The sequence below is a fragment of the Oncorhynchus nerka genome, linkage group LG8, assembly GCF_034236695.1.
Source record: "Oncorhynchus nerka isolate Pitt River linkage group LG8, Oner_Uvic_2.0, whole genome shotgun sequence".
In the NCBI taxonomy this organism is placed as follows: domain Eukaryota; kingdom Metazoa; phylum Chordata; class Actinopteri; order Salmoniformes; family Salmonidae; genus Oncorhynchus; species Oncorhynchus nerka.
Window position 1 is genome coordinate 31,777,708 of NC_088403.1, and position 10,528 is coordinate 31,788,235.

General features: G+C 44.0%; 1 long non-coding RNA gene across 1 annotated transcript; it reads left to right on the forward strand.

Annotated features, from left to right (window-relative positions):
- The first annotated feature begins 5,781 nt into the window (after positions 1-5,781).
- Positions 5,782-8,744, forward strand: LOC115133729 (uncharacterized). The gene is made up of 2 exons (XR_003864242.2): positions 5,782-8,314; positions 8,516-8,744. It is a non-coding gene; the product is annotated as an uncharacterized LOC115133729 (long non-coding RNA).
- Positions 8,745-10,528: the final 1,784 nt, after the last annotated feature.

Sequence of the window (10,528 nt, forward strand, 5' to 3'; positions counted from 1 at the left end):
TATTCTATTGGTGTTATTCTCCCTAAGCCTGACTACGCGCTGGTAACAGAAGACAATGTTAGGACAAGCCACTTAAGCCCATTAGTCTTATAATTCATATGTCTTGGCAAACGCTATTTAGCCCAGTCCAAAGCTCTGGGAGCTAGTTCTTCTCCCACTGGCTTCTGGCTGGGGCTGAGAGAGAGAGAGAGAGGGGTGGGTGGGTGTAAGCTCCCCGCTCCAAGGCACTCTGCAGGGAGGCAAAGAAGAAAACAGAAGAAGAGTGACAATAAAGTGGGGAAGGAGAGAAAAGAAAGAGATGATGGATAGGACTAAGGGAGAGAAGAGAGAGAGAATAGACGGAGATGAGATGTATCCTCAGAGTCAAGACGGAGAAGAGGGAGAAAGAGATACTTCTGGCCATGTAGTGTATGTGGACACTGCTCGTTGTGAACATCTCATTCCTAAATAATGGACATTAATATGGAGTTGGTCCCCCCTTGCTGCTATAACAGCCTCCACTCTTATTGGAAGGCTTTCCACTAGATGTTGGAACATTGCTGCATGGACTTGATTCCATTCAGCCACAAGAGCATTAGTGAGGTCGGCACTGATGTTGGGTGATTAGGCCTGGCTCGCAGTTCCAATTAATTCCAAAGGTCTTCGATGGGGTTGAGGTCAGGGCTCTGTGCAGGCCAGTCAAGTTCTTTAACACCGATCTCGACAAACCATGTCTGTATGGACCTCGCTTTGTGAACGGGGGCATTGTCATGCCCAAACTTCTGACACAAAGTTGGAAGCACAGAATGTAATTGTATGTTGTAACGCTAAGATTTCCCTTCACTGGAACTAAGGGGCCTAGCCCGAACCATGAAAAACAGCCCCAGACCATTATTCCTCTTCCACCAAACTTTACAGTTGGCACTATGCATTGGGACAGGTAGCGTTATCCTGGCATCTACCAAACCCAGATTCGTCCTCCGGACTGCCAGATGGTGAAGTGTGATTCATCACTCCAGAGAACCCAAGCTTTACACCACTCCAGCCGACACTTGGCATTACGCATGATGAGCTTAAGCTTGTGTGCGGCTGCTCAGCCATGGAAACCCATTTCATTAAGCTTCTGACGAACAGTTTTTGTGCTGACGTTGCTTCCAGGGGCAGTTTGGAACTTGGTAATGAGTATTGCAACCGAGAACAGACCATTTTTACACACTACACCCCTCGGCGGTCCCGTTCTGTGAGCTTTTGTGGCCTACCACTTCGTGGCTGAGCCGTCGTTGCTCCTAGATGTTTCCACTTCACAATAACAGCACTTACAGTTAACCGGAGCAGCTCTAGCATGGCAGAAATTTGACCTTTATTTAACCAGGTAGGCTAGTTGAGAACAAGTTCTCATTTGCAACTGCGACCTGGCCAAGATAAAGCGTAGCAATTCGACACATACAACAACACAGAGTTACACGTGGAATAAACAAAACATAGAGTCAATAATACAGTAGAACAAAAGAAAAAAAAAGTCAATATACAGTGAGTGCAAATGAGGTAAGTTCAGGAAATAAATAGGCCATGGTGGCGAAGTAATTACAATATAGCAGTTAAACACTGGAATGGTAGATCGGCAGAAGATGAATGTGCAGGTAGAGATACTGGGGTGCAAAGGAGCAAAATAAATAAATACCAGTATGGGGATGAGGTAGGTAGATAGATGGGCTGTTTACAGATAAGCTAAGTACAGGTGCAGTGATCTGTAAACTGCTCTGACAGCTGGTGCTTAAAGCAAGTGAGGAGCGCATGCTACGAGTGGGTGCTGCTATGGTGACCAGTGAGCTTAGATAAGGCGGGGCTTTACTACAGGATGCAAATTTCTGTTTGAAAAAGCTAGCCTTTGCTTTTCTAACTGCCTGTGTATATTTGTTCCTAACTTCCCTGAAAAGTTGCATATCACGGGGGCTATTCGATGCTAATGCAGAACACCACAGGATGTTTTTGTGCTGGTCAAGGGCAGACAGGTCTGGCGTGAACCAAGGACTATATCTATTCCTAGTTCTACATTTTTTGAGAGGGGCATGCTTATTTAAGATGGTGAGGAAGGCACTTTTAAAGAATAGCCAGGCATCATCAACTGACGGGATGAGGTCAATGTCATTCCAGGATACCCCGGCCAGGTCGATTAGAAAGGCCTGCTCGCAGAAGTGTTTCAGGGAGCGTTTGATAGTGATGAGGGGTGGTCGTTTGGTCGCAGACCCATTATGGATGCAGGCAATGAGGCAGTGATCGCAGAGATCTTGATTGAAAACAGCAATAGGTGTATTTGGAGGGCGAATTAGTTAGGATGACATCTATGAGGGTGCCCTTGTTTACTGATTTGGGGTTGTACCTGGTAGGTTTATTGATCATTTGTGTGAGATTGAGGGCATCAAGCTTAGTTTGTAGGATGGCCGGGGTGTTAAGCATGTCCCAGTTTAGGTCACCTAGTAGCACGAGCTCAGAAGATAGATGGGGGGCAATCAACATATGGTATCGAGGGCACAGCTGGGGGCAGAGGGAGGTCTATAGCAAGCAGCAACAGTGAGAGGCTTGTTTCTGGAAAGGTGCATTTTTAGAAGTAGAAGCTCAAATTGTTTGGGTACAGACTTAGAAAGTAATACAGAACTCTGCAGGGTATCTTTGCAGTAGATTGCAACACCGCCCCCTTTGGCATTTCTATCTTGGCGGAAAACGTTATAGTTAGCAATGGAGATTTCAGTGTTTTTGGTGGTTTTCCTAAGCCAGGATTCAGACATGGCTAAGACATCTGGTTGGTAGAGTGTGCTAAAGCAGTGAGTAAAACAAACTTAGGGAGTAGGCTTCTAATGTTAACATGCATGAAACCAAGGCTTTTACGTTTACAGAAGTCAACAAATGAGAGCACCTGGGGGGTGGGAGTGGAGCTAGGCACTGCAGGACCTGGATTAACCTTCACATCACCAGAGGAACAGAGGAGAAGTAGGATAAGGGTACGGCTAAAGACTATACGAACTGGCCGTCTAGCACGTTTAGAACAGAGAGTAAAAGGAGCAGGTTTCTGGGCACGATAGCATAGATTCAAGGCATAGTGTACAGACAAAGGTAAGATGCGAGTACATTGGAGGTAAAACCTAGGCATTGAGTAATGAAGAAAGCGATATAGTCTCTAGAGATGATTTTTTATTTTTTTATTTAAAATAGGCAAGTCAGTTAAGAACAAATTCTTCTTTTCAAGGACAGCCTAGGAACAGGGGGTTAACTGCCTGTTCAGGGGCAGAACAACAGATTTGTACCTTGTCAGCTCAGGGATTTGAACTTGCAACCTTCTGGTCACTAGTCCAACACTAGGCTACCCTGCTGCCCCAGGTGATGTCATCGCATATGTAGGAGGTGGAACAACATGGTTGGTTAAGGCATATTGAGCAGGGCTAGAGGCTCTACAGTGAAATAAGACAGTAATCACTAACCAGGACAGTAATGGACAAGGCTTATTGATATTAGAGAGAGGCATGCGTAGCCAAGTGAACATATGGGTCCATACGGGATTGCGGTTAGCTAGTTGTGAAGATCCAGATGAAAATGTTCAGATGGCGGTAGGAATCCGGAGATAAAAATAACAGGTCCGTTATGCTCTGTTTAGAGTCATGTTGTTCGAACTGGCGAGAGCTTTCCGAGCTGAAGGTTAGCTGATGACCGCTGGCAATGGTTTGCTGACTGATATCTGGTAATTAGCTGGCTAGCTTCAGTTGAGGGATTCCAGATCCAAAGTAAATATAAATACTTCGGGAAAAAAAGCAGATCCACGCCACATTGGGTGAGGCGGGTTGCAGGAGAGTATTTAGATGATGAGGTTTAGCAAAATATTTGAAAGGATATGCGACGGAAAAATATGTAAAACGATATCCACATACTTCTCGGAAAGGAGAAGTATGCTCCTGCAAGCCGCCACACGTTAGAGAATTTGTTTACAGTTTCCTGTCCTGCATGTGATCAACAACCCATTTAAAAAGGACTACAGTGCAAGGGGATGCAAGGGGAAAAGTACTGTATCTAAGGCCTTTCTACGCTACCCCTGACATTTGCTTCCTGCGTTCCTGCATTCAATTCTATGTTAGCAGTTGTTCTTGTTCTTGCCATCCTCATCAGTACCGTTCAGGCTCTGTCTTTCACTGCCTGTCAGACTGTCATATCTGTCCTGTCCCTGCCTCACCTGCTTGTGTGTGTACATGTGTGTGTGTGTGTGTGTGTGTGTGTGTGTGTGTGTGTGTGTGTGTGTGTGTGTTTTTAACTATCTTTGTTGGTACCAGAAATCCTCACAAGGATAGTAAAACAAGGCAAGTGGGGATCTTACCGGTCCCCGCGAGTTAAGATGCTATTTTAGGCTTAGGGGTTGGGTTTAGGGGTAGGGTTACAATTAGGGTTAGGGTTAGAATTACGGTTATGGTTAGGGGTTACGGTTAGGTTAGGTTTAGGTGTTAGGGTTTGGGGTTAGGGGTTAGGGAAACACATTTTGGATGGGAATCAATTATTTAGTCCCCACAAGGATAGCAATACTGTGTGATTGTGTGTGTGTGTGCGCTTGGGCACTTGTGTGTGTGCGTGCTTATGAACGTGCATGTATGTGTGCATGCGTATGGCGTGCATATGTGTATGTGTGTGTGTGTGTGTGTGTGTGTGTGTGTGTGTGTGTGCGTGCGTGCTTATGAAAGTGTGTGTGTGTGCATGCGTATGGCGTGCATGTGTGTGTATGCCCGTGTATATGCGTGTATACAGCATGTTGTTTGTGTTTCCCTCCCTGTCTGCCCATGGTCGGAAACCAATCCCTGATTTAACAAGGAGATAAGAACAGTCACTGCTACCAACATTGCCCAAAATAACAGCCACTGTACCCACTATATCATATCTGCTACACTGGCATGAGACTGAGGAAACATCAAACCCTCTCAGCAAGGAAATAAACCATTTTTAACAGTATGATTCATATTGAAACAATAGGCTATATATAAACACGTTAAGAGCATGAACCTCAATTCATTATCTATGTAGATAGGTATTTACATATATTAGTAGCGCAGCCACGATATTCAGAACAGAAACATATTCATGTAGCCTGACTTTAACCATACATAGCCATATAAAGATGCTGTATAAAAGCAGTCCCAACACACACCGTAACTCTCACTAGTGTAGCAACAGTGACGTTTATGGCCAGAGTGCTAAACTAGGGGACAGTGCTGCGGCGTCACACAACTCTTTACAAACTATACAGATATCAAAGAACCGATCAGTCACAGAGAGACACAGGGAGACCGACTACAGAAATACTAGACTCCATGCCGTGTTGATGGTCATTAGAGTGGACAGACCAGTGTGAACACGCACACATACACACACACTTGGACTGGACGCTCAAAGTTATTAGAACGCTTTTTAGGAGAGAAAGACTAGGAGAGGAAGAAGACAAGAGAGAAGATAATGAAAACTGGACTCTCAATCACGATCTGTCATCTCTGAAACAGACCTACGCACTTGCTGTGGAGGAAAGAACTTGTTTGGAGTGAGAAATGCATCTAAAATGCCACAATCCTGGATTAATATAATTAGACATATACAATATGCACAAGAATTATAGGTGTAAGAGGAAAGCTGTTTCTCTGTCTGGAGTGTAATATCTCCAGAGGTAAACTATTCAGCGGCGTTGGGGAGTTAATCCCAAAAGGCTTTGGAGAATCACTAACCGAGAACAGCATGATCAGCACCGGGAACACCCCCCCCCCCCCCCCCCAACCCAACCCAACCCAACCCCATGCACAGCCGGTAAACATTGTAACGACAACAGTAGAGTACCACGCCACAGCTCCCTTCCTCTTAGTTGCCATCCATCTGCGCGCGCAATAGCGATCACGGAAAAACCTCTCCATCACTTACCGAGATCTCGGTGATGATGGCGTCTTCCTCGTGTCTCGATATCGGGTCGGTCGCTGTGTGTAGGGGTAATTTGTGTGTGTCGCTCTCTCTCTCTTCTTCTTATCTCCCCTGTCTCTCTCTTAAGGACGAGGTGAAATCCGTGCTCTGGTCATCCGGTGGCTTCACAGACAAAACCAACACGCAGCGGCAAGAACAATATACAAAAGGCAAGGAAGGGACAGAGGGGAGGAGAAGTCAATTTGTTGAGTGGCACTGAGACAAAAAAATAACTGTCACCTATGGAGGCGGGTTAAAACTGGAGATAGTTTATATAATACTGGCCAAGGCTATAAGTCAAACTGTAGGCTAGAACAACAGTTTTAGATTGTCTCTGCGTGCGTTCTCAGCTAAAAGGTGTGTTTTCCTGCGCACTGTAGCCTACCTTGTTAATGCCACAGTATTGTGCAGAAGAGGCTATGGGTGATAGGCAGCAGAGCATAGAAAATGTGCTTCTAATGTTGTCAAAAACTCAAATGTTCGTTCCTGTCCAATTCGCTTTCACGGTTCAAGAGATGGGCCTTTTACGTCGCAATTCTGTAACACAAGGAGCAAAGCACAACTGGGAGGAACTTTTCTATTCCAAAGTTAGCCCATATGAGAGAATTTCCCTCACTGCTCTGAGAAGTTGGAGAGAAGGGGGTGCAAATGTGTAAAGTAACGGGATGTCTAAATGGAGTGACCGCAATAAGTCAGGTTTGACACACGTTATTATTTATCCTGAGCTGCACTGCACTAGCAGCTCATCAGAGCACCGTCCGCCCTGGCTAGCCCCTAGGTGCGGCTCACCGCTGCGCATGTGCACCAAGGCGCTGACCAAATGTCAAGAGCAATAAGTGGGGTTGTCATCTCGAATTTTCTCTGCTCCCAATGAACTCCTCAGGAGCTGCATCTCTCTCTCTCTCTCTCTCTCTCTCTCTCTCTCTCTTTTACCCCAGGAATAAGCGGTCGCTTAGGGCCCCCAGCTACTAGCTGGCTGACCCCAAAAAATAGGATCTCAGTCGGGGGTCAATTAGCCCATGTCATCTAACATGTTTTATATGGGTAAATTAATCTACCCAGCTATCTAAACTGGTAGTAATCATGGTCGAATTATGACCGGGCACAAAGGGCACATGCCCAGGGGTCCCCCATTGATTTTGTTAGTTACTCTAGCTCAGATATCATATTAACATGACATAAGTCATGGCAAAATGGGTACAATAACAGGAAATTAGCTTTAAAACTGAAAAAATGTCTCCACCCTATGGCAAAATGTGTAAAATTGCAGCAAACTTTCTTTAAAACTGCAATATTTGTTTATCTCCGCCATCAAGCTAGGGGGCCCACTAAAATGTTTTGCCCTGGAAGGCCAAACAAAATATTGCTTAGGCCCCGCAAAAAGCGAGGGTATGCCCTGAGAGAACAGTCAGTTGTTTTGTTGGTGCCCAGGTGTTATTCACCGTTGGCGCACTTCTCCCCGATAATGAGCCGGTGTTTCCCGCCACTCCACTGAGCGTTCTAATTCACCTGTCACATCTGCAGAGCCTCTTCCGTTTGCCACGCAACGGTGCCTGCCTGCTCAGATGTCTCCATTACACAACTGTGTGTGTGTGGGGGGGGGTTCTCCTTGCACGTTGTATGTAGTTTAAATATATAAATAGCCTAATAAGCTACCGCCTACACTTGTTACCACTACTTTTGGATAGTGGGTTAATGTCCAAAAACCTACAAAGAAGATAACTGTTATTGTTGAATTGCTATGTGTAGCCTGGGTAGACCTACCAGTCGTTTTAGCTAGCATTCCACGGAGTTACAAGGAGTGGAATGTTAGCTAAAAAAGACTGCTACCCAAGACTAGTGTAAGAGCACAAGGCTATATCTCACTTTCAAGAAAGAATTCTGAACACACATCATTTTCAATAGCTGCCTTTGAAGTTTTATAGGCAATTTCTTTGGACATTGTAGTTATGATCTTTGGCCTTTTTCAGATGTTTCATGTAATAATTAATTGTAGCCCACAACTGAAGAATCCCATTTCATGGAACTTCTGGACTTTATTGAATAAAGTAAAACAGTTATTTTAGGCCTACATATTGTTGTTTAAAAGAAACCCTTCTTCTCCTCCAGATGTCTACCCCTGGCCCTTGCAGCTTCTCTTTGATATTGTTCAACTGACACACACACACACACGCACCACCCTGGGCAGAACATGTTTCTCTCACAACTTTGACATGGGGCTGTCTTTTATCCTCCATGTTTCCCAGCGTCTCTGTGCTCCTCCAGATCCCCCGGGTTCCGCTGCTACCCACCCCAGCCAAATGACACCCCGCTGGGGCTACAGCAGAGGTCTCTCCCCGAACAGACGGCTCTACATCCACAGGTCGGTTTGAAGAGCGTGTCTATCAAACATGCCCAAGTCCCCTACATGTAATTGCAAAAAAATAGAGCCTCAAGTAGGCCAGGTGCCAAATGAAATGTGAATGTAATGTTAACTCAATAGACCTAAGAATTGTTTGGTTATAGACCTGTGTGAAACGTATAAATTGTTATGTATATTTTTCCTATTGTCTTATTGTTTTAGAGGTGTTCATGGAATGCATAGGTCTAATTGGGCTCCTGAGTGGCACAGCGGTCAAAGGCACTGCATCTCCGTGCTTGATGCGTCACTACAGCCACCCAGGTTCGATTCCAGGCTGTATCACATCTGGCCGTGATCGGGAGTCCTATAGCATCGTCCGGGGTAGACCTTCATTGTGAATAGGAATTTGTTCTTAACTGACTTGCCTAGTTAAATAAAGGTTAAAAAAATGCATCAGGTGTGAGATGTGGTGTCTCTATCTATTCATGCTGTCCTTGTGCATTTATCCACATTCCATCACTCTATGTAGTTGTCACAACCATAGAGAACCTATTAAATTAATATTCTAATGCCTAATTCTATGGTCACAAGTCACAACTCATTTAAACAAGTCCGCATGCACACGTACAGTGAGATAGAGATAGAGAGAGAGAAGGGGGGCAGTAAGATACCATTTTTGTTGAAAGAACATGGCCTATTAAGCCTATGAGTTAACGTCAGCCTCCTGTGCGAAAAAAATCAATCAATCACAGACTTTCAAAGAGGCATGAGTTGAGTTATACAATGTGCTGTTCTGAGCGTGGGATTTCGATAATCATGTTTACGAGCACGTGTCCAGTGTTCAGAGAAATGAATGTAGCCTACGTGTCCGTTGGTCAGTGTTCTATAGGCTATGGAGGGTAGAATTTGTCCCTAAGAAAATCAGGAGTTGATGTGAACCCCTGGTTCAACAGTGTTTTTGTTGTTGTCGTGTTATTTCTTACATTATTAGCACAGAACGTTCTTACTTAATTCCTATTCTTTTACTTTTGGATTGTGTGTATTGTTGTGAAATGTTATATATTACTGCACTGTTGCAACTAGGAACACAAGCATTTAGCTACACCTGCAACAACATCTGCTAAATATGTGTATGCGACCAGTACACATTTGATTTGATGTGGTGTTGATTACCTTAAATAGCTCATAAAAAAACACATAATAATACATAAAAGTAGGCTAAGATATTTGTAACATCAATTGCATTTGATTCCATAAGAACCTGAATCGTCAATTATAGGTCTAAAGCCTACATAGTCTGCACACAATCACAGGCTACAGCATAGACACGTTTTCAAAAACATGCATTTCATTAGGCCTAATTAAAATAACTGCATGCAATCATAACATTGTATAGGCCTACAAGTATTAGAACACACACACACAAAACATATTTACATGTTTGTCTTACATTCTAAACACAAGGCACAGTTAATAAGGCCTACATAGTGATTCAAATGATTGGACCTAACGAAGCATGTCTCATCACCCACCTACAGTATATGGATCCGGACATTTCGTTTGAACTGACTGCCTGGTAAGTGAATTGCATATTTTGAAAAGCATTCTGCCTATAAACTACAGACTGCAGACTGCCTCCAACGTGCCAAAGTGACAGGTTTACCAGACCTCTAGCGGTTGGAAAGGGCAATTGCAACCATGTGGTGGAAAATAATATTGTCCATTCAAAAGCTTTGAGTCGCATTGACCCGAGTAACAGCTAACGTTTTGTTCACGTGTGTTAGAACAAATATAACATCAGTGACCATTTCAGAAATGCGGAACCGTCTTTTCTATTCAAAACAGAATAATGAAGGAAGTAGTTGGAAAATAAACAATGCGCAACAAGGAAGCAGAGATCATTGCATTGCGTCCTATTCCAAAACCACAACCACTAACCCGAACACTTCAGCCTTGCAGATAATACTACCAATCTCTATTTCCGGAGAGATTACTCCAAATTCAAGTCGACATTTAACGTTTTTGAAGGTCCCCATGACGTCTGGAGACTCCCTCAAAAAAGACTCCAGGAAAGGCTTTAATAAATGGCTTAAACTTAAAAGTTGTTTTCTGTTTTAACATTGTTATTCAATCGGAATGAATGAACGTTAAACCTAGAGCTGTGTCTGTATCTCTTAACCCACTCGTTATTAATGCCTTAACTTAACTGTAGAGTTTCTTATCTGTGTGTCTAAA